The sequence below is a fragment of the Pyrus communis genome, chromosome 16 (assembly GCF_041283825.1).
Source record: "Pyrus communis isolate YQ-2024b chromosome 16, ASM4128382v1, whole genome shotgun sequence".
Classification (NCBI taxonomy): domain Eukaryota; kingdom Viridiplantae; phylum Streptophyta; class Magnoliopsida; order Rosales; family Rosaceae; genus Pyrus; species Pyrus communis.
Window position 1 is genome coordinate 6,515,845 of NC_142580.1, and position 21,460 is coordinate 6,537,304.

Here is a 21,460-nt window from a genome sequence, read left to right on the forward strand (position 1 = left end):
TGAATAATAAATTATGTTTGGCCCTATGGCCCTTTGACCCTCGGTTAGAGACGATTTTTTGTGACAGGGCTAAAACGAGCCCTATGGTCCTCGGTTGAAGACGGATGCAAATATGACCATATACCGTTCATTAAAATATTAATTTCTTGGAGGACCAGAGGACTAAAAAGCGTCATCTGGCCAGGCCTTGGTTGGAGATGGCCTAAACGCTTCACTTTGTATTGAAAAAACCAGTTAATGGTTCTTGGGAATCTAATTCATTGTTGATGGTCCACACAACGATGATGCATGCTTTGATCAAAGTCAATTTACTAACCACATGTGGAGAAACTGAAAGCAGGAAGGTGTGTCACTGGGCCCACTGTTTTCTTAAGTCTAATGATTAGCTATATTGTCCTAAGTGTGGAAATGAGTAAAAGTGCGGAAATGAGGAAATTGATCAAAGGCGGAATGATTCAATCATCAAGTAGGCTTCATTTGTCCAAAGTATCAGGAAATTTGGACAAAGTAACCATATTTTAGATCTTATATAGAATTATAACAACTATTTTAGTTTTATGATAATTCTAACCAAAATTTGATTTAAAAGTACTAATACACCCTAAATATTAGGATTTCTCATAACAAAAACAAAACCACCTTTAAACTCTCTCAATCTTCTCGTTTCTCACCTTAAACCAGAAAAGCATCCTTTGATTTTGCATAATTAAGCAGCAGGGACGTTCTGACCAAAAAAAAAAAAAAGAAGTAACATGGAGCAGCACCTTTTTCAAATAAACAATGGTATGCTTGTCAATTGTAGCTTCCAATTTCTAAATCAACTTTTTGATACTTTAGATCATGGCTTTAGTAAAAAATTTAATGATTTTCATGTTCCAATGTTGGTGAATATATTATGAATCCTTCGCTGTGGTGGGATAGGCCACAATCACCAAACTTGCAAGAATCCAATTAGACTCCATTCCAGCGTATGATGTGAATGTTTTTCTTCAGGATTTATTACATTATTGGCTTTTATATTTTCACACACCAGTTTAGCAAAAAAACCTCACACATATTTTGGCTTCAAAGGGTTTTTGCTCCTCTATTTTTAGATTCAAATTTTGCTTCGGAGGTTTAGTTCCTGATTAATTTTTATGTTTAGTTTACTAGGTTATCTTCAATTTTCACGTTCTTTGATTACAATTGAATATCTATATCTACTCCTTATCTATATACATATAGGAGTAGGGGTATCGGGTAGTGTTCAAGAGGCTACCTCTTATATGCTTTAAGATCTCAACTAATTGTTGTTTTTAGTATTACGGTTTAGCGGTATTCCTCTTCACTTGTAAGTGAGAGGTCTTAGGTTTGATTCTTGCGAAATACGAGTTTTGAACCACATTATTGCTAGTTCTTTGTGAGGCTAAGCCTACCCCCTCACCGTGTAGATAATATCATTTGTTCCAAAAAAAAAAAAAAAAAAAAAAAAAAAAGCAAAGAGGAATTTTTTTGTCATTAAGGGTATATGGTTACTTTTCCAAATTTCTCCAAAGTATCCTTTATTTAAAGCTTTCTTAATCATTGACACAAAAAAAACCTTTCATAGGCCGAATAAATTGCTTTAATTAAGATTTTGTATGAATGGCCACTCAGTAGCATTACAGTATGGCTTAGTCGAACTCTTCATCTTTTTGGTGTAAAAGTATCGATATATTCCCAAAAAAAAAAAAAAAAAAAAACCATTCAGTAGTATTACGTTATGGTTTAGTCGAACTCTCCATTTCTTTAGTGTAAAAGTATCGATATATTCCAAAAAAAAATAATAATAAAATAAAATATTGTGTCCGAATAATTTCCAAAATCCACTGCCCATAGTAGTATAAAAAGCAACCCTCAACCCCACTTCTCATTCCCTACTCTTGCTCCTAGCTGCCTCTTCTGAGCACCACTCTATGGCGGTAAATGAAAATCAAAACCCTCTTTCATATCCACCTCCAAATCCGCAACCACATCTAAGCGAGACTCTGACCATCCTCTCGGCCTTAGCTACCATTATGTTTCCCCTCGTGGTGGATCCGAGCTACTTTGTCAAACCTCCCTCCGCCGATGCGGCTAGTTGTGACTGCAAACTGAATAACTGCCCATGCCTTCCCCCCTTCTACATTTTCTCTGTTGTGGCCACGGCAGCACTATCTGTTGTTTGGTTTGGACTTTTTGTTCTCTCTGCCCGACTTCTATACCGCTTCATTATCTGGGTAGGGCTTGGCTTAGTGTGGGCTACCTACTGGCTCGCGCTGCATGGCATCCTTCCACCCCAATTTTATAATCCAATGCTTTATTCCTTCAATCCTATTCTGGCGGTCATATTGTTGCTTAACCTAAAATTTCGAAATATCCGAGACCGCGCGATCCATGTCGTATCTAACAACTGGGATCGGGTTATCCATGTCATATCTGACAACTGGAATCGTACAATCCATGTCATATCTGACAACTGGAATCGTACAATCCATGTCATATCTGACATGTGGAATTATATCACGGGAAACTACTGAAAAAAAGGTTAACATGTCCCACACACATCAATTAAGTTAATTCTTTCTTTTGTTTTTTGTATGAGTATCTTATTAATATTATTTTTAATTATTTTCTCTTCTAATGTTATTTTCAGATCAAGAGAAAGATGGAGAAAGAGTAGTTATCAACATAATACCGGTCCATTCCTTTTAATTTGAATGTATTAGAACAAGAGGTGTGATATCCACACACCCTTTTTTACTTCTCCCACACCTTTTTGGTTTTCGGACGTCGGATCGGATGAATTGAAAAAGATCAACGGACAGAAATTAACAAGGGGTGTGTGAAAAGTAAAATAAGGAGTGTGGATAGCACACCCCTTAAAACAATAGTCATCTTTTCCTACTAGCTGGGTTTTTATATTTGGATATCTCCATATGGGTGAAGTGTGTAATTTTAGTATTTTGGATATCTATATATGAATATGAGCTGCTATATTTATTTGGTCAAGTGTGTAATTTTGTTTTTAATATTTGTGTAAGTGTAATTTTTATTAAATATTTGTGCTACCGTAAATTATCTCCCTCTCTTTAAATATAAAATATTGTTGTATAAAAAAATCATCAAATATCATAAATCCAGTTTGTTAATCCTTATACATCTTTGTGTCTTGTGGAGTCACCAACACATATGAGTTACATTTCTATTAGAGAGTAGTTCAAATCCTCTGCACCTAAAAAAAGTAGAAAATTTTCATTGTGATCGAAATACGAGTGGTACACCATGTATATTTATATAAGTGGTGAGAAATTTTATTTTTAAAGTTATTAACTTTTTAACACATATCTTATCAGTTGTATAGTAACATGTGATGTACCACCTATATTCCGATCACATTGAAAATTTTTTTCTAAAAAAAAATATGGCCTCTCTAATCTTGCGACACTTGTCCACTCAATTTTAACCCAACTTAACACTTGTCAAGTCTCTCTGTTATCAACCTCAATCAGCCACCTCCATCCCCAAACTGCCACAATTCAAACCCAATAATGAAAAGCCACGCTCCCATCCCACCACCGACTAGTTGGAGTGCAAACTGAATTTTATAGTCCAATGCTTTATTCCTTCAATCCTCTTCTGGCGGTCTTATTGTTGCTTAACCTAAAATTTCGAAATGTCTGAGACCAGACGATCTATGTCATATCTAACAACTGGAATCGAGTTATCCATGTCATATCTGACAACTGAGACCAGACGGTACATGTCATAACTAACATCTGCGTTCTGTTTTGGAACTATATCACAGGAAACTACTAAAATTTGGATATTTAAAGTATGTTCTGTTATGAAATATGTGGATGGCCACTAGACTTAGACCTGGTTTGGTACTGAGGTGATTTTGAAAAAAACTGCTATCAAAAAAAGCTGGGAGCTGTTTTTGTGTTTGGTAAACACTCAGCTTCAGCTTTTTTTCACAGTTTTGGATGAAAAAAGCCAAAAACAAGAAGCTGCAAAACCTAGCTTTGAAAAACCGGCTTTTTTTCACATCTGTTTTACATAAAAGTTTACCAAACACTCTAATACTGTTTTTTTTTTTTTTTCAAAAGCACTTTTACAAAAAAGTTTACCAAACACTCTGCTGCTTTATTTCACAACTGCTTATTCTCACAGCACAGCAGAAGCAGTTTTTTTTCAAAGCACAGCAATACCAAACCAGCCCTTACTCTGGCTTCTCTGGCAGGTTTGGTTTTTAGCTTATTATTAGAAGCATGATGGGATGTTAGGTCGGAAATTAGGCCCCTACTTTTCCTATAAATACGAGGCTCACGGCAGATAGAAAATTATTAAATTAGATATTAGATTATTAAATTAACAGAATTCGAGCTCATGCAGCCCTCACCAACGGTGTCGCTAAAAAATAATAATAATAATAATAACGGGAAGACTTCAAATGAGCTCTTTTGCCGCCGAGATGCCCACAAAAAAATCAATGAGAAAATTGTCTTTAATGGCCTTTCATCCAAGTTGGGTACACTATTATCCACAGATTTCATACCACATTGAAAGAAAGAAGCATCACCATTGTCTATTTCACATAATCTACGAAATGTAATCCTTATTTTATTTTATTTTATTTTTTGAAATTCATTTTAAGCAAAAAAGAAACCATGCATAAAACCAGTTAGTATCATACCTATTTAATATCTCATCTTCACTAAACGTTTGAGTATCTTATTATAATTATTTTCTCTTCTAATGTTATTTTCAGATCAATAGAAAGATGGAGAGAGCTAGTTATCAGCAAAATGCATGGTCCATTCCTCTTCTTTTGAATGTATAAGAACAATAGTCGTCTTTGCTACTAGCTACGTTTTAATATTTGTCTCTCCATGCAAGACTTGTTATATTTATTCAGTGGTGTGTAATTTTAATATTATGGATCTCTTGATGTAGGACTTATTATATTTATTTTATTTTTTTAACACAAACTTGTTATATTTATTCAGTGGTGTGTAATTTTAATATTTTTGAACTCTATGTATGAGCTTGCCATGTTTATTTGGTCAAGAATGTAATTTTGTCTTTACTATTTGTGTAAGTGTAACGTTTATTGAATATTTGTGTTACTATAATTTATTCCTTTTTCGTTAAATATATATAACATCATTGTGTAAAAATAATCATCATATATCATGATCCGTTCATACTCAAACGTTCTTGTGTCTTATTCAAAGAATAATGCTACACTTTTGTACCATGATTTGAATAAAATCAGGCACACAATTAACCCAACTAACCCAACTAAACACTGTCAAGTCAAGTCTCTCTGTTATCAAAACTCACGCTGCCATCTCCACCCCCAAACTGCCGCAATTCAAACCCAATAAAGAAAAGCTAGGCTCCCATCCCACCACCACCGTCTCCAAATTCCGGCGAACAGATAACTAACAAAATCCTCTGCACTAAAAATGGACCGTTCTACTGAATCCTCTCCCAAATACCCATGAAACCAATGGCTAAGGCGAGCGCGAGTTCGAAGCCTTTACCTCCTTTTTATTATTCGCGTTCTACATGGTTTCTTCTTTGAACGCTCGAGGGTCTGCAACTGCAAGCGGTTTTTACAAGGATTTGCAGCAATCCCTTCATCATTTTCAGGTGGGTCACCGCCGCCGATGCCTGATTCAAGAAGTTCAGGTTCGAAAACGGTGCTCTTGCTGAATCAATTTCATCGATTTTGTTCCTAATCTTGTAAATTTATTTATTTGTGATTGAATTGTTGGATTCGGAATCATTATCCTCTGCAAATTCGTAAATTGATTTTATCTATTACATTCGCACTCTTGTAAACCACGGAGAGGCCACTTGGAGGTGTTTCAACAGCCAGGTAACCGCAAAGTGAAGGCTCAGCCCACCTCCATTGCCTGAACCCCAGGATGAGGTGCTGTGAATTATGCAATTCGATCGAGAAAGCTCCCGTTTGGATTTTCAATTAATTGGTGACTTCTAAATCTCCAAGGTATACTCCACAAATCTGGATCCAATGAGGGAGGGAAGAGAAAGGAGGAGGAGCGGGGGGGGGGGGGGGGGGTGGAGAGATGTGGTTCAGTTGAAGTGTTTGCGGTGGGAAGCTGGTGGGGGAGATTAGGAGGGGAGTTGTAGCTGCAGGAGCTGCTACCACTATGAGGGTTCTTATTTTATTTTATTTTTTTATCCATAAAATGAACTAATTTTCATTTTCTTAATTATTTCTATATTATTAATTTTTTGTTCCAGCAGTTCCACTGTGAAAGACATATTAATTGGAGACCAAGAACACTCACTTGCATGATTACCCCTTTTTTAGGCTCCTTGCTGGTTTATTTTAATAGATTTTCTATGATCGACCAAATATATAGATTCACATTATAAGAACATGCAAGAACAGGATCCTTATATATCAAACTCAGGAAGGTTGTGTCTTACAAAAATGTCAACGAATCAACATTTATTAGAAAATATGCACATGTACAACCCTGGGACACTTAACAGACATCAAGCCATATAATAAAACACGGGTTAGTGCCCTCCCTTTGCATTTTTTTTTTTCTTGAAAGTTTATAACTGGTTCTATTTGTACATATTTCCGGTGTTTGTTTGAGCTCATTGGACTTTTGAATTATAATACAACTGGGAGATGTGGTTCATAGGAACTATGAAGGAACTATGAAGGAGCCTAAAACATGAAGTAGTTCCGAGAAAGGGGAACTGTGGTGGCTGGACTGCAGTAAGAACCATGCCGTCTGCTTTCACCGTGTATGTTTCCGGATCAACCTCTCTCCTGTCAAGGCAATACAAATCTTCAACCCAATTATCTACAGCTGCCTGTTTTCACAGTGAAATAAAGAGAATCAGTCTTGCTAATGAATCTCGTGAGAGAGAGAGAGAGAGAGAGAGAGAGAGAGAGAGAGAGAGAGAAGATCCATGCCTGGCTGACAAAAGCAATGGAATGAGTACTACCAGCCTTGACAAATGCACCAAAAATAGGCCTTGAAATTACCTGCTAACACATAAGGTTTTCTAGAGTAATCAGAACAAAAATCGTTAAAATTATTACACATCCCAGACGAATATCTACTGCTGTCTCCAAATCCTTTCGGACCCTCCTCATCAACCATGCAAAAGATTTGTCATGACAAGAAAATGCATCCATGCCTAAGAATTGTTGTAAACTATAAACTTCACCGGTTCAGGTGTGGCGATGCTTGCATTTGGATCACCATATTCGCCCATGCAACAGCACCACCTCTGATCACCAATTCTGGTTTTGCGCCAAAGAACGATGGCTTCCATAGAACAAGATCAGCCAGCTTCCCCACCTGCACAACATGCAAAGCCCATGAGAAGAATGAGAATTCCGCTATTTTAATGGCAATAACAGTATTTATAAAATCCACGAAACGCAAGTAATTCAAAAGAGGTAAGTTTCATCCACGAAAGTTACATATTCAAAAAGGTTGAAGCTCAAAGCATTTAGCTTAACTCTCAAATGCTCTGCCCCAAACGGGAGAGGTTACAAAAAGCTTGAAACGAAATATTTTGGTTGTCTATTAAGAGTGGACAAAGGCTACTACTAACACCAGAAACAGAGACTTTCAAGTGAAGGCATAAAAATCCATGGTTTGGTAAAAGGCGACAATGATAATGTTCTATAATTCAATTCGAATAAGGTCTTTCTGTTTTCATTTTTTGTTACTGTTTTGTTACAGTTTCAATGAAGTTGATACAAACAGACATATGCGGGCAGGTATCACAATTCATAAAAGTTTTTCTATGATCAGAAGTAACCAGAATGCATAGGTGAAGGTAATAAGAACCTCTTCGATGCGACCCATAGCCTGTGAATCAGACGATACAATGCTAATTGCTCCCATATTGTGCAAAATATCTTCTGCGGCAATTGTTTCAGCCCTTATGCTTGATTCAGCAAAAGCTACGTCTTCTGGAATGTCCTTGTCAAGGTGATGGCAAACCATCTATATGCATTTGAAATTTCAAAACAATATTCAGTCTAAAGACTCTAAACAACCTTAGTCCATGCTGTATCACTACTTCTGTTATCTTCTCAGACCAGCATATCAAGATGCTCATCTATAGTATTCGAGGTGAAAGGCCGCGTGGGATTCGTTGATGACGGCAGGACATTTTTCACGCCGCAGACTTTGATTATATCTGGAGCCTGGCCCCCACCTGCACCTTCACTGCCAAGATATAACACGGACAAAATTGTTGGAAATTCAAGTCAAAACAAGTTGCCATTGTTGAAAATCAATGTCAAAGTTAGGCATTGAAAGTTAGGCAATGTTAGGTATGGTTGAATAAAAATTATTAGGTGCAATTAATGTGTTTTGTGTGGTAATAAATAATCTTAGTTTAATCTTTTGGTTTGCTATAAATACCCAAGTTCTCAAGCATTGTAAATCATCCCATCCAAATCCCATTTCCCATTCTCATTTTCAGCTTGTAAGCTTTCTTATTCTATTGAGTTTGTAAACTCTCTTTTCATATATCAAAGTCCAAGTGCCTTGTTTGTCAAAGCTTGTTGCTTCCCTCCTTTCTCTATTTCTTTGTCCAATTTTATTGAGAGTGCAAGTGAGAGGTGTGATAGAGTTTGTAAACTTATCACCCACATATTTTGGTATTGAGTTAGTAAACTTTCAAATACCAACAATTGGTATCAGAGCCAGAATACCATTCTGGCAAGTGCAGTAGCTATGGCGTCCAATTTAGTGCAACTCCAAGTTCCCACATTGAAGAAAGAAAATTATGAAAGATGGTGCATCCAATTCAAAGCATTGTTTGGATCACAGGAGCTATGGGAAGTTGTCAGTAGTGGGTATGTTGTACCCACTGCCGAGCAAGAAGCCGTATATACTGCGGATCAAAGGAACACTCTCAAGGACTTACGAAAGAAGGACCAAAAGGCGTTGTATCTTCTATACCAGGGTTTGGAAGATTCAACGTTCGAGAAGGTTGCAGAAGCAACAACGAGCAAGCAAGTATGGGATACACTCAGTACAATCTACAAAGGAGTAGATCGAGTCAAGAAAGTGAGGTTACAATCACTTCGAGCAGATTTTGAAACTGCTCATATGAATGAAGGGGAGAGCATCTCCGACTATCACTCAAGGCTCATTGTGATAGTAAATCAGATGAGGAGAAATGGCGAGAGACTCGATGAAGTACGAGTTGTGGAGAAGATACTCCGGTCACTCACATCTAAGTTTGAGCATGTGGTGACTGCCATTGAGGAATCCAAGGATTTGGAGGTGATGAGCGCAGAAGAGCTACTAGGATCCCTCCTAGTTCACGAGCAACGCATTCAGAAGAATGCAAGCCCCACAACGCTAGAGCAAGCTTTGGAGTCAAAGTTGAATATTGACAAACCAAATAAAGGTCGTGGGCAGTGGAACTCACGTCGTGGGAGCTCATCCAACCGTAGCCGAGGACGAGCCCGAGGAAGAGGTCGAGGCTATGCACAAAATCAAGGTCAGTCTCAGGAGTGGAGATCTACTCGAGGAAAGGCGCATATCCAGTGTCACAACTGTAAGCAATATGGACATTATGCCAATGAATGTTCACATAAAAATGGTGAGCATGTCAACATGGCAGAATCAAGTGGAAATACTGATGAAGAACTTACAGTCTTACTAGCACACCATGATTCTAGTAGCCAACAAGATGTTTGGTATTTGGACTCTGGTGCAAGCAATCACATGTGTGGAAAGAAGGAGTTTTTTGCCGAACTCAAAAAAGGGGCCTATGGATCTGTAAGTCTTGGTGACTCCTCAAAGTTGCCAGTTGAAGGCAAAGGGAAGATCAAGATCATCCAGAAGGATGGAAGAGAAGAATACATCTCCGATACCTACTACATACCAGGTATGAAGAGCAACATTCTGAGCATTGGTCAACTGCTCCAGAAAGGGTACATTATACATATGGAGAACATGCTTCTCACTCTCAGGAATGCAAGGAGAAAGCTTATTGCACGTGTTCGAATGTCAAAGAACCGAATGTTTCCGTTGAATTTGAACACAAAGATTGGAAGCTGCAACATCGGTGTAATGGAAGATGAGTCATGGAAATGGCATCTTCGATTTGGCCATCTTAATTTCAATGGCCTAAAGTTGCTGTCAAGTGGAGGAATGGTTCGTGGTCTACCCCAGATTGAAGCCACACGCCAAGTATGTGAAGGTTGTGTGCTTGGCAAGCAAGCACGACTATCGTTCCCTGTTGGTGATACATGGAGAGCAAAGGCACCACTGCAGTTGGTGCACACAGATATATGTGGTCCATTGGATCCCATGTCTTATGGAGGTAATAGGTATTTTATTACCTTCATTGATGATTTCAGTAGAAAGACTTGGGTCTATTTTCTCAAGGAGAAGTCAGCTGCCCTAAAAATTTTCAAGGAGTTCAAGGCACTCACAGAGGCAGAAAGTAACCACAAGCTTGTGGCTGTGAGATCAGATAGAGGTGGAGAGTACACCTCCAATGCTTTCCAAGCATACTGCAAGGAGCAAGGAATTAGGCATCAACTTACTGCTGCCTATACCCCACAGCAAAATGGGATAGCCGAAAGAAAGAATCGAACCATCCTTGACATGACAAGGTCCATGCTTAAGGAGAAGAATTTGCCAAAAGAGTTATGGGCAGAAGCTGTAGCTTGTTCGATTTATTTGTTGAATCGATGTCCAACAAAGAGTGTCAAGAGGATGACACCACAAGAGGCTTGGAGTGGATACAAGCCGAATGTTACACACCTAAGAATTTTTGGGTGTGTTGCATATGCTCAAGTTCCAGAAGCCAAGAGGAGGAAACTTGATGATAGAGGTGAGAAGTGTGTGTTTGTGGGCTATAGTGAAGAGTCCAAGGCATACAAGCTCTACAACCCACTAACTGGCAAACTAGTGGTTAGTAGAGATGTCATCTTCAGTGAGGAAGAGACATGGACGTGGAACAACAAAGAAGTCAGTAAAGAGAAGATCGTCTCCACTGATTTTGAGGAACCAGAAGTTGTACCACCGATTGAGCAACAGCCTACTCAAACAATCACAACAACTCCAGTGCACAGAATTGCAAGGAGTGGTCCTACATCTAGTGAGGAAAGCAGCTCCTCAACTCCAGTGAGGTTAAGGAGTCTCACAGAGATTTATGGACAAGAAGAAGAAGAAGAAACCAACCTTTTCTGCTTGTATGCAGACCACGAGCCTTTCTCATTCAATGAAGCTGTGGAAGAAGATTGTTGGAAGAAAGCCATGGAAGAAGAGATCCATGCCATCGAGAAGAATGACACTTGGGAGCTGACAAAGCTCCCACCAAATCAGAAGGCTATTGGTGTCAAGTGGGTTTACAAGATCAAACGCACTGCAGATGGGAGTGTGGATCGATACAAATCAAGGCTTGTAGCAAAGGGCTACAAACAGAAGTATGGAGTGGACTATGATGAAGTCTATGCTCCAGTTGCGAGACTTGACACGGTAAGATTGCTAATCTCTCTTGCTGCACATCATAAATGGAAAATTTATCAACTAGATGTCAAGTCAGCCTTCCTTAACGGAGTACTTGAGGAAGAAGTGTACGTGGAACAACCGGAAGGCTTCCAAGTACAAGGAGAAGAAGATAAGGTGTATTGTTTGAAGAAGGCTTTGTACGGCCTCAAGCAAGCACCACGAGCTTGGAACTCAAGGATCGACAACTACCTTCACCAAAATGGATTTCAGAAATGTCCATACGAGCATTCAGTTTACATGAAGAATGGTGAAAAAGGGGAGTTCTTAATTATTTGTCTCTATGTAGATGATTTATTGTTTACAGGAAACAATGAGGCAATGTTCCATGAGTTCAAGCAATCCATGTTCAGTGAATTCGAGATGACTGACAATGGATTAATGTCATACTTTCTTGGCATAGAAGTGAAGCAAGAAAGTGATGGTATCTACATCTCTCAACAAAGGTACATGAGAGACATATTGAAGAAGTTCAATATGGACAAGTGCAACACTGTCAATACCCCAGTCGCAACTGGATTGAAGCTGTCCAAAGGAGGAGAGGGTGAGTTTGTAAACTCAACAGTGTACAAAAGCCTCGTTGGAAGCCTAAGGTACCTTACAATCACAAGACCTGATATAGTTTATGGTGTTGGACTCGTGAGTCGATACATGGAAACACCAAGGGAGTCTCATTGGCTGGCCGCCAAGAGAATTTTGAGGTACATAAGAGGTACTCTAAACTATGGTCTATTTTATAATTTTGGTGAAGATGCAAAATTATTTGGTTATTCAGATAGTGATTGGGGAGGTGACCAAGATGAAAGGAAAAGCACAACTGGCTATGTGTTTTTTCTAGGATCAACAGCTTTCTCATGGACTTCAAAGAAGCAATCAATTGTTGCTTTGTCATCATGTGAAGCCGAGTATGTTGCTGTAGCCTCAACCGTGTGTGAGGCAATTTGGTTAAGAAATCTGTTGAAGTCAGTGTGTCATCCACAAGTGGAATCGACTGTGATTCACGTAGATAACGTGTCTGCAATCAAACTTGCAAAGAATCCTGTTCAACATGGAAGGAGCAAGCACATTGATACCAGGTTCCATTTTCTAAGGGACCATGTGAAGCAAAAGACAATTGAACTTGTCTACTGTCACACCAAGGAACAAGTGGCAGACATCTTCACAAAGCCATTGCCAATTGAAACATTCCGACTACTGCGTGAAATGCTAGGAATGAAGGCGTTTTGATTTGAGGAGGTGTGTTGGAAATTCAAGTCAAAACAAGTTGCCATTGTTGAAAATCAATGTCAAAGTTAGGCATTGAAAGTTAGGCAATGTTAGGTATGGTTGAATAAAAATTATTAGGTGCAATTAATGTGTTTTGTGTGGTAATAAATAATCTTAGTTTAATCTTTTGGTTTGCTATAAATACCCAAGTTCTCAAGCATTGTAAATCATCCCATCCAAATCCCATTTCCCATTCTCATTTTCAGCTTGTAAGCTTTCTTATTCTATTGAGTTTGTAAACTCTCTTTTCATATATCAAAGTCCAAGTGCCTTGTTTGTCAAAGCTTGTTGCTTCCCTCCTTTCTCTATTTCTTTGTCCAATTTTATTGAGAGTGCAAGTGAGAGGTGTGATAGAGTTTGTAAACTTATCACCCACATATTTTGGTATTGAGTTAGTAAACTTTCAAATACCAACAAAAATATGAGAACTAAAAAAGAAAAACACAAATAAGAAGAAAGGAAGAAACGAAAGGTAACAACATGCAGGAAGTTACGCCAAAGATACACATAATTATTGGAAGTATGTATACTTAGCAATATAATCATACTGAAAAGTCATCATGACTCGGAGAACAAACTATAGGTGTGAAAATGCAGAATATTCAAGTATGCAGGAATGGTTAGATAAATGTCAAGATGCCACCAAATGGCCACAATCTCAGACTGTAGTCAGTGTAATGCCTTAGCTACCGAAAAAAGTTCTGCCTCTTCTCTGTTTACAAAGTACAGTGGTCATGAACTTGTAGAAGGCTGATAAAAAATTGCCGACTTATCAAACAGACCGAGAATGTGATTTATACCTGTAGTAAGTATGGATAGTTCTTCCTTTAAATGCAGCAATTGTATCCTCTACAAATCCAGACCCATTCAAGGTGTCTGTATGGATGTTAACTATCAAGATCAGAATTGATATTTGAAGATGAAACTCGTAAGAAAATACCACCGGAAACAGCCTACAAGACCTAACATAAAAATAAAGAATATAGCACCTGGACGTCATATTGATCTCCAACAGCCAAACAATTGTCGATTGCAGCAGGAGTGCTTCCCCAGTCCTTTTGCAGCTTCAGTCCCATTGCCCCAGCCCTTACTATATCGTGTAGCCCTTCAGGTTTGGCAGTGTTCCCCTAAAGTAAGCCAAGGATATTAAAGAAAAATGAAGAAATATGTAAAAGGAAACAGCTTTATCCATCATTTCACATTTATAAAATGGTATTATGGTAGCAACAGGTTTATCATTGAAAGTGGGCATAGAGTAGGGAAGAAAGAAGAGAGTTGAAGCACACACAACGGTTTAACCATACCTTCCCCGTAAAGCCAAAATTTAGAGGCAGGTCGTCAGTGTTTGAAATGGTACCAGGCATGGTATTTTGAATAATAATCTTCGTTAAAGATTGAATCTTGAATAATAGGTTTTTAGGAAAAATTGAAGTTCTTCGAGAGAGAGAGTTGAGAAGTGAAGAGTCTGTGTTTTTTCATTACACAAAACATAAAGCTTTACAAGGACTATATCAGACTTTTTCTGATCACAAAACAGAACCTACACTCTAGAGGTCTAGGAACTCTTCTCCAGCCATTAATGGACATTGGAGGATATCATCCATCCACTTGGAAGAAGATGGGAAACACAGTACAAATTAAAAACCAGATAAGAACCCAGCTGTAAGAATTCTAAAAACAGAAACTTAGCCGTTGCACATTTTGAACCAAACGGCTACTTGCTAAAAATAGCAAGTTCTTCACCTCTTCGATTTCAGAGTTCTCTTCACTTCTTTCTGCAGGATTGTCATCTGCAGTTCGACATTAAGCTTGTATGCAGCTTACATCTCAACAGTCAGTTGCTTGCAGCATTAACTTCATTTGTAACGGGGCTGGTGTACAAGTTGTTGCGCGAGTCCCAGTAGCAGGTCCCATTCCACCTCCCAATAAGGTAGTGATACCTACAAATTATGTAGAAGTTTCCGAAAATGCACCCCTTAAATGCTTGTTCATTGTCCGCAAAAATTTTAGAAAACACGAAGTTCAGTCATGAGAACGTACGAGCAGGAATAGAAGATGAAACAAATGAATTTTTTTTTTTGTTTTAAGGAAACCTCGGAGGTAGGGAAAAAAACAAATGCAAATTGAATCAACCAGGAAATAAAATATGCCATTCAGATGAAACATTATGCAGATACACCAAACCTTGAGTTAATATATTTTAAAAATTATGGCGTTTAATTTTTTATTAAAACAACTGGTTTAATATGCAACTTGCTGGTATCATGTTCTGCATATCTAATACGTAATCCATGTCTTTGAGGCAACTAAACAAGATGACTAAGCATCTCTTAAAGTTCTCAATAATGTTTCACACCAGATGCATGTATTTCACTACTCATCAAAATTTCACTATATGCATCACAAGCACTTTACGGCATAAGTATTCCCATAACATAGCTCACCTGTCGATATTGCTTCGTATGCTAATTGAGGGCATATGAGGTGCACGTGACAGTCTATTGCTCCTGCAGTCACAATCATTCCTTCCCCCGCAATGACCTCAGTGTTAACCTTAGTGATAAAGAAGCAGCCATAAGCACATTTTCTCAACTTCCTAGAAATCTTCTTCCAGAACGACCTGTTAAATGTGAGATGATATTTACCCCAATGATCATATTTACGCCATTCATAACATCTGGATTGCCTGACTTTCCAAGGGCAAAAATGTTACCCTCTTTGATACCAATATCTGCCTTATATATCCCGCTATAATCAATGCATTAGTTATAACCGTATCCAATGAATCAGCTGGGTCATTCCCAGATGACTGACCTATTCCTTCTCTAACAACTTTACCACCTCCAAATACCGATTCATCCCCATAAACAGTAAAATCCTTTTCAATTTCAGCAAACAAGTTGGTATCACCAAGCCGAATTTTATCCCAAGTAAAAGGGCCGTACATGTTTGCATATGCCTCACGAGAAATTACAGTGGTGAAAGCTGGAACGCTTCCTGCAACACCTTCACTGCAAAATTAGTACTGAGATAAGGCATCTCCAATTTTATCTTAATCATCTTAGTGAACTGGCTAAAAATCATGCAACTTTATTGACCTAGCAAAACAGAAGCTAAGAGGCAAATAAACATTTCTCAGGAAGAAAGCCTTGACCTAGCCTTTGGTTCTTCCTCATGTCCAAATTCTCTCGCTAGTATTAGGGCTGGGCACGGGCCGGGCCGGGCCCAATTTTGAAGGGACCGGACCGGACCTAGGTTCAAAGAGAACGGGACGGGCCAGGCCGGGGATTACATTTTCTAATATAAGAACCGGACATTACCCGGCCCGGTTGAAACGAGCCGGTTCGAGCCGGGTCCACGGGTCCTTTATTTTTTATTTTTTTTATTTTTTTTGGTTGTTTGAAAAAAAAAAAAAAAAAAAATTTGTACGGATTGCAGTTTGCAATCTGCACAAAAACTGCACAGATTGCAATCTGCACAAAATTGCACAGATTGCAAACTGCACAGATTGCAAAACTGCACAGATTGCAAACTGCACAAAACTGCACAGATTGCTTTTCTCATCTTGTTATTGTTTCATCGTTAATTGAGTACATCTCTTGGTAGTCTAGAATTTGGATTCTAACTCAAGTTACATTTCAGGTTGCATTTAGGACCAAGGTCTTTCACCCAAACATTAATAGCAACGGAAGCATATGTCTTGATATTCTCAAGGAACTATCTTTGCCCATGTGCCCCACAATGCGAGCGTAATGCATGAATACCTTATTAATGAGATCCTTCTCAGCAAACTTCAGTGAATCAACCTCTTCTTTGGATTGGCAGGCCTTAAATTTCCCTTTCACCACTTCCAAGTTCCAACTACAAAAAGGAGATCAACATCAGCTATGCTCTATTATAATTTTCCTTGTATCAATTAAACTTTACAAGGCATATAAATAATGTATAACCATGGTGCCACAGCAATGAAATCATACAACTAATAAAAATATGGGGAAAAAGAGATACACAATTCTATATTGTTCTCATTTTGTCGCATCTTAGTCATTTAGAACTTCTGCATACTCAGTGAAGAAAACCTTTAATGATAGCTCTAGCGAGAATAATACCATGCACAAGCAAAGCTACATAATTTTATGCTCAGATATAATCCGGTACTCCATTTACTTGACCACGTTATCAATCATTTCAATAGCTAGATCATCACTATTTGACCACGCTATCAATCATTTCACCTCACTACCACACTACTTAACAAAGCTCAAATAACAGTTCTTCTATTCCCTCGTAGCATTTCTTGTTTCGGTTGGTATCATGAACGGGAGTCAGTACAAGGTCGACATATACTCTATAAAGCTAAGCTTTTTTCACCTTCTTTATCTTGTACTAGTACTACCCTTGATTTCCTCTTGTCGAAGAGGATGAACCTGTGTGTTTTTAGTTCCTGTAATCTCCCTTAACTATATTATATGCATGTTTAATAAAAGCAGAGAGCACTCATATACTTAACTGCGATAGTTCTACAACTGCTCAGCATATAGCGTCAACCGAGATTTACGAGCCACAAAAATATGAAAACTTACTGATGCTGAACTTACCTCATGCTCAAAGGAAATCCATCGAACAAGAAAATGGGACCTTAGGTTCTCTAATGAGTCTAATTCGTGGTTAGGACTTAGGATGCCACGAATAGGTCTTGCATTTTGCTTTACTTTATTCTGGTTCTGAAAAAACTATCCACTAAAGTTGACATTCACCCACGAGCTGTAGCACATCTCTCAATTTCCTTCTTGTTCACAATATATGGATAGAAATTGATTTCCGTAAAATACCATGCAGACAATAAGAAAAAATACGATGAGCTTTAAATGGAACCGACATATACAAATGCAGACTCTTATTACCTTATCAATGTCAACGTTACACAGTGAATCCATAATTTTACATCTGTGAAAGATGGGATATATACGGATACTTCACTGACGGGTAATTATTTAAACTAAACCAAATAAAGCATTTCTATCTTCATCAAATAACATAACAAACAAAACTAGGAAAGAAATACAAGCGCTGCACATTTGTGATAGGTTCTCACTTCTCGCAAAGAGCGAGAGGGTGAAGAAACTAAGAGAGCCTCTCTTCAAATACTCGAAACCAATAAACTATGGTAATCAAATACTCTTAAATTTCTGCAAATTTAAATACCAAACAACTTAAAATCTACAATCTATAAGCAAATCCATAAAATTCAAAACCAATAAACAAGTTTCTGCAAGTAATCAAATCGCAGCAGTCCATATAATCAATCAAAAAGCTTATGCAATCATAGCCCCAAAAACCCCAAATTGCCAAATCAAAAACCCACGTAATTCCTAAATCAATTGAAAAGCTTATGCAAAAATCCTAAATTCCTAAATCAGAAACCCTAATTCATAAATTACCTAGGAATTTGCAGGATGATGGTAGTGTTCTCGACGGCGAGGTTGGTGTGGACCGTGTGTTGGTGGTCGGAACTCGCGATTGGGAGGATTGAAGGAGAGTCAGGAGACGATCCTGCGATGGTGATGGTGGCTACCTGAGGTCCTGATGTAATGTCGACAATCACTGACTCACTATGAGTCTCAGGGAGTCGAGTCAGTAGGGGTCTGAGACGAGAGAGGAGAGGAGATTTGGGGAGTGGGGTCTGAGACGATCGAGCGAGCTCTGAGACGAGAGAGGAGAGGAGATTTGGGGAGTGGGGTGTCGACTGTGGGAGTCTGGCAGGCAGAGTCTGAGACTCTTACTTGAGTGCGATCAGATTAAACCAACGGATCAGATTAAATCTCAAATTTTTGGAAGGTGGAAACGGTTCGGGTCGGGGACCCGTTTCCTCAGCAATTAAGACCCGTCCCGCCCCGCAAATGACATGGACCCGCCCCGTTTCAGAATTTTAAAAACAGGACCCGCCCCGTACCCGCCCCGAATCGCTCGGACCCGCCCCTACCCGCGGGTCCAGGCCCCGTTTGCCCAGCCCTAGCTAGTATAGCTTCCATGACTTCCTTTAGTTTTCCTATTCTATAAAAACGACACCAACGGAACAACACCTTGGCATAGCCGCAAGTAGTTGTGGGTTCGGTTCCATTTGTTTCGATTTTTGGTCAAACCAGAAACCAAACCGATGTTACTATTTGGTTCGATTTGGTTCGCTTTTCTCTCAGTTTTTTTGGTTTGGTTTTTTCAGTTCGGTTTCCGTTTTTAATTTCTTTTAAAAGAAATATAAAGAAAACCTGTAAATTCTTTGCCCAGAAATAAAAATCTGGAACGAAACATGAAATGGGGCTCACTTTTAAGCACCATTTCCATAATTTCATGCAAACAGTTAGCTAAAATCCCTGAACTTTTACACAGATTCAAACAGTAAAAAACCAGCACTTGTTTGCTTGGTTTCGTTCATTGTTCACATTCAACATCAACAAAAAGCACTCATAAAAGCAAAAAGACGCACAAATCAGAGCATGTAAACAGCTTGTTGTAAAAGCAGAATCCAAAATCTAAATAGGAAATAAATAATAAGTATCTAAATTCAACATCAACAACAACAAAGATGATTCTCAATCAGTGATTGTATCGGGAAATTGGCGGACCTCAAGCCATGCCTCTAGCCTTACCTTACCTTCAACCATTAAATCTATGCGGTATAATCAAACAATCCCCATCTCTGTAGTGGACACAATACAATAATTCGGAAGTATAGAAAACCCACTATTATTGGGGAAGAAGAGAGAAATAGAAATAGAATTATCTGAGTCTGATTTGGAGAAGATAGGAAGAAAGCAGAGTATGGAGGTACGAAAATTCGACGGTTCATAGAGAGAGGTGGGAGCAAGGGAGGGATACAGAGAGAGAGAGAAACTGAGAGGAATGTTATAAAGTATTAAATATTCAGAATGTCTATAAATGTTTTATGGTTACTATAATAAGAACACAAAGGCTGTTGTTAAGTTGGCTCGAAGCAAATACTCTCAACCCAAAGGGAAGGGGGTTTGGAACCTCCACGCCTCTAATTCTCTTAATTCGGTTTGGTTTTTTTGGCTTCGGTTTGATTTGTTTCAGGATTTTTTTTTATTTTTAATTTTTTAAACCCACCCCTAACCGCAAGGATGTATTGCTTCTGGGTTCAAGTCAAGTGGTGTTGGGAAGCCATCATCACCAGTCACCTTTTGGTCTCATGGCTCAAATCAAACAATTCTCAGCCTTAGCCAGCATTGAGTCCCTTTTGTCGATATTTCGGACTCACCTAAGTCCCTAATGTGATTTCCAATTCCTGATGAGTCACCAAGTCCTTTTGGTTGGGGTTAATGCAACTCTTGATTGGGGATGGGCAACGGTTTTGATGAGCAAGTGATCGTGGTTAGTTACACATAACCATTTAAGTCCTTACTTGCATAATTGTTTATTCATTGGGTAATTGTATAAACAACAGTTTATCCATTGGGTAATTGCATAAACAGTTATACCCAAAACCATAACTGTTAAACGGTTAACGGTAGTCATAACCACATAACCATTTAACTGTAACCGCATACTTGTTTACCCATCTATATATTTTTAACAACTTGAAAATTAAAAATGAAATTTGTCATAATTTTTTTTTTCTGACAATTAAACACTTGTTTAGGCGTCGAACAATATTATTATTTTTGGTAATTACCTCAAGTAATTGTTTGATTGAGTGTGTGTGTGTGTATAATAATTTACACTAAAGAGCAGGGGAATAGTTACTTCTTCGTTCGTTGAATAATGCTACAAGTTTATTGGTTTAGTAATACATAAAAGTTTTCACAAGCATGGATATCATTGAATATTTCTTACTCATCTACAGTTATTACGTACGATAAAGTTTCAACTGCATAAATTTTTGTGTACCTTAAATACCGCCACGTGAGTATCATAATTCGAGTTATATGAGTGAAATCATAACACTACGTGACTGTGTTTACATATAGACTAAGAGTAAAATAAATCAAACTCCATATGAATACAAAGTAAAGCTTCTAAACACTCAAGGTAATTATTATCTTGAATACTAGATGATTCAAAGCTCCAAAATATTCCAAAACTAAACTTTCGAACTCTCTAATGCTTTAGCACGTTCAATCACAAAGTCTCATCAATTTGTTGTCACCAAAAGAGGCCTATAAAAGAAATGTATAAATTGAATTAGTATCTCAATTAATCACCAATAACTCCAAAATAAAAAACAAAAATAAAAATTAATATATATATATAAGTGGATCCGTGGCACCATAAAAAAAACACTAGATTTGACATAAGTTTTAAACCCTTAAATTAGTCCACTTTTAACGATTAAGATGCAATTTGACATAGCATTTTGACATATAATCTTTCAAACAAATATACATTAGAAATATAAATAAAAATCCAAATTTTCTTAATTATGACTTTGATTCTCTCTCCTCAATAGTCAACACTTATTAATTGTTCTTTTGACATATAATCTCTTGTATTCCCCTTGCTTTCCTTTTTCTCATCATCCTCACCTCTATTCTGAAAGTTTTCTCCGACTCCATGTTCACATCTTCCAGTCAATTGCATCAGAAGTCTTTTTCCACACAAAAGCTTTGTACCCCATAGAACACATCACTACT

At 38.1% G+C, this 21,460-nt stretch overlaps 1 pseudogene across 1 annotated transcript in view; it reads right to left on the reverse strand.

Annotated features, from left to right (window-relative positions):
• Nucleotides 1-21,460, reverse strand: part of LOC137730539 (urease-like) — a 46,101-nt pseudogene that overhangs the window by 5,499 nt on the left and 19,142 nt on the right. The window contains exons 8-15 of the transcript XR_015957854.1: nucleotides 15,458-15,823; nucleotides 15,257-15,365; nucleotides 14,653-14,752; nucleotides 14,117-14,156; nucleotides 13,780-13,939; nucleotides 13,613-13,703; nucleotides 8,108-8,237; nucleotides 7,854-8,012 (exon numbers count right to left, since the gene is read on the reverse strand). The product of XR_015957854.1 is annotated as an urease-like (transcript). The remainder of the gene's footprint in view (nucleotides 1-7,853; nucleotides 8,013-8,107; nucleotides 8,238-13,612; nucleotides 13,704-13,779; nucleotides 13,940-14,116; nucleotides 14,157-14,652; nucleotides 14,753-15,256; nucleotides 15,366-15,457; nucleotides 15,824-21,460) is intronic.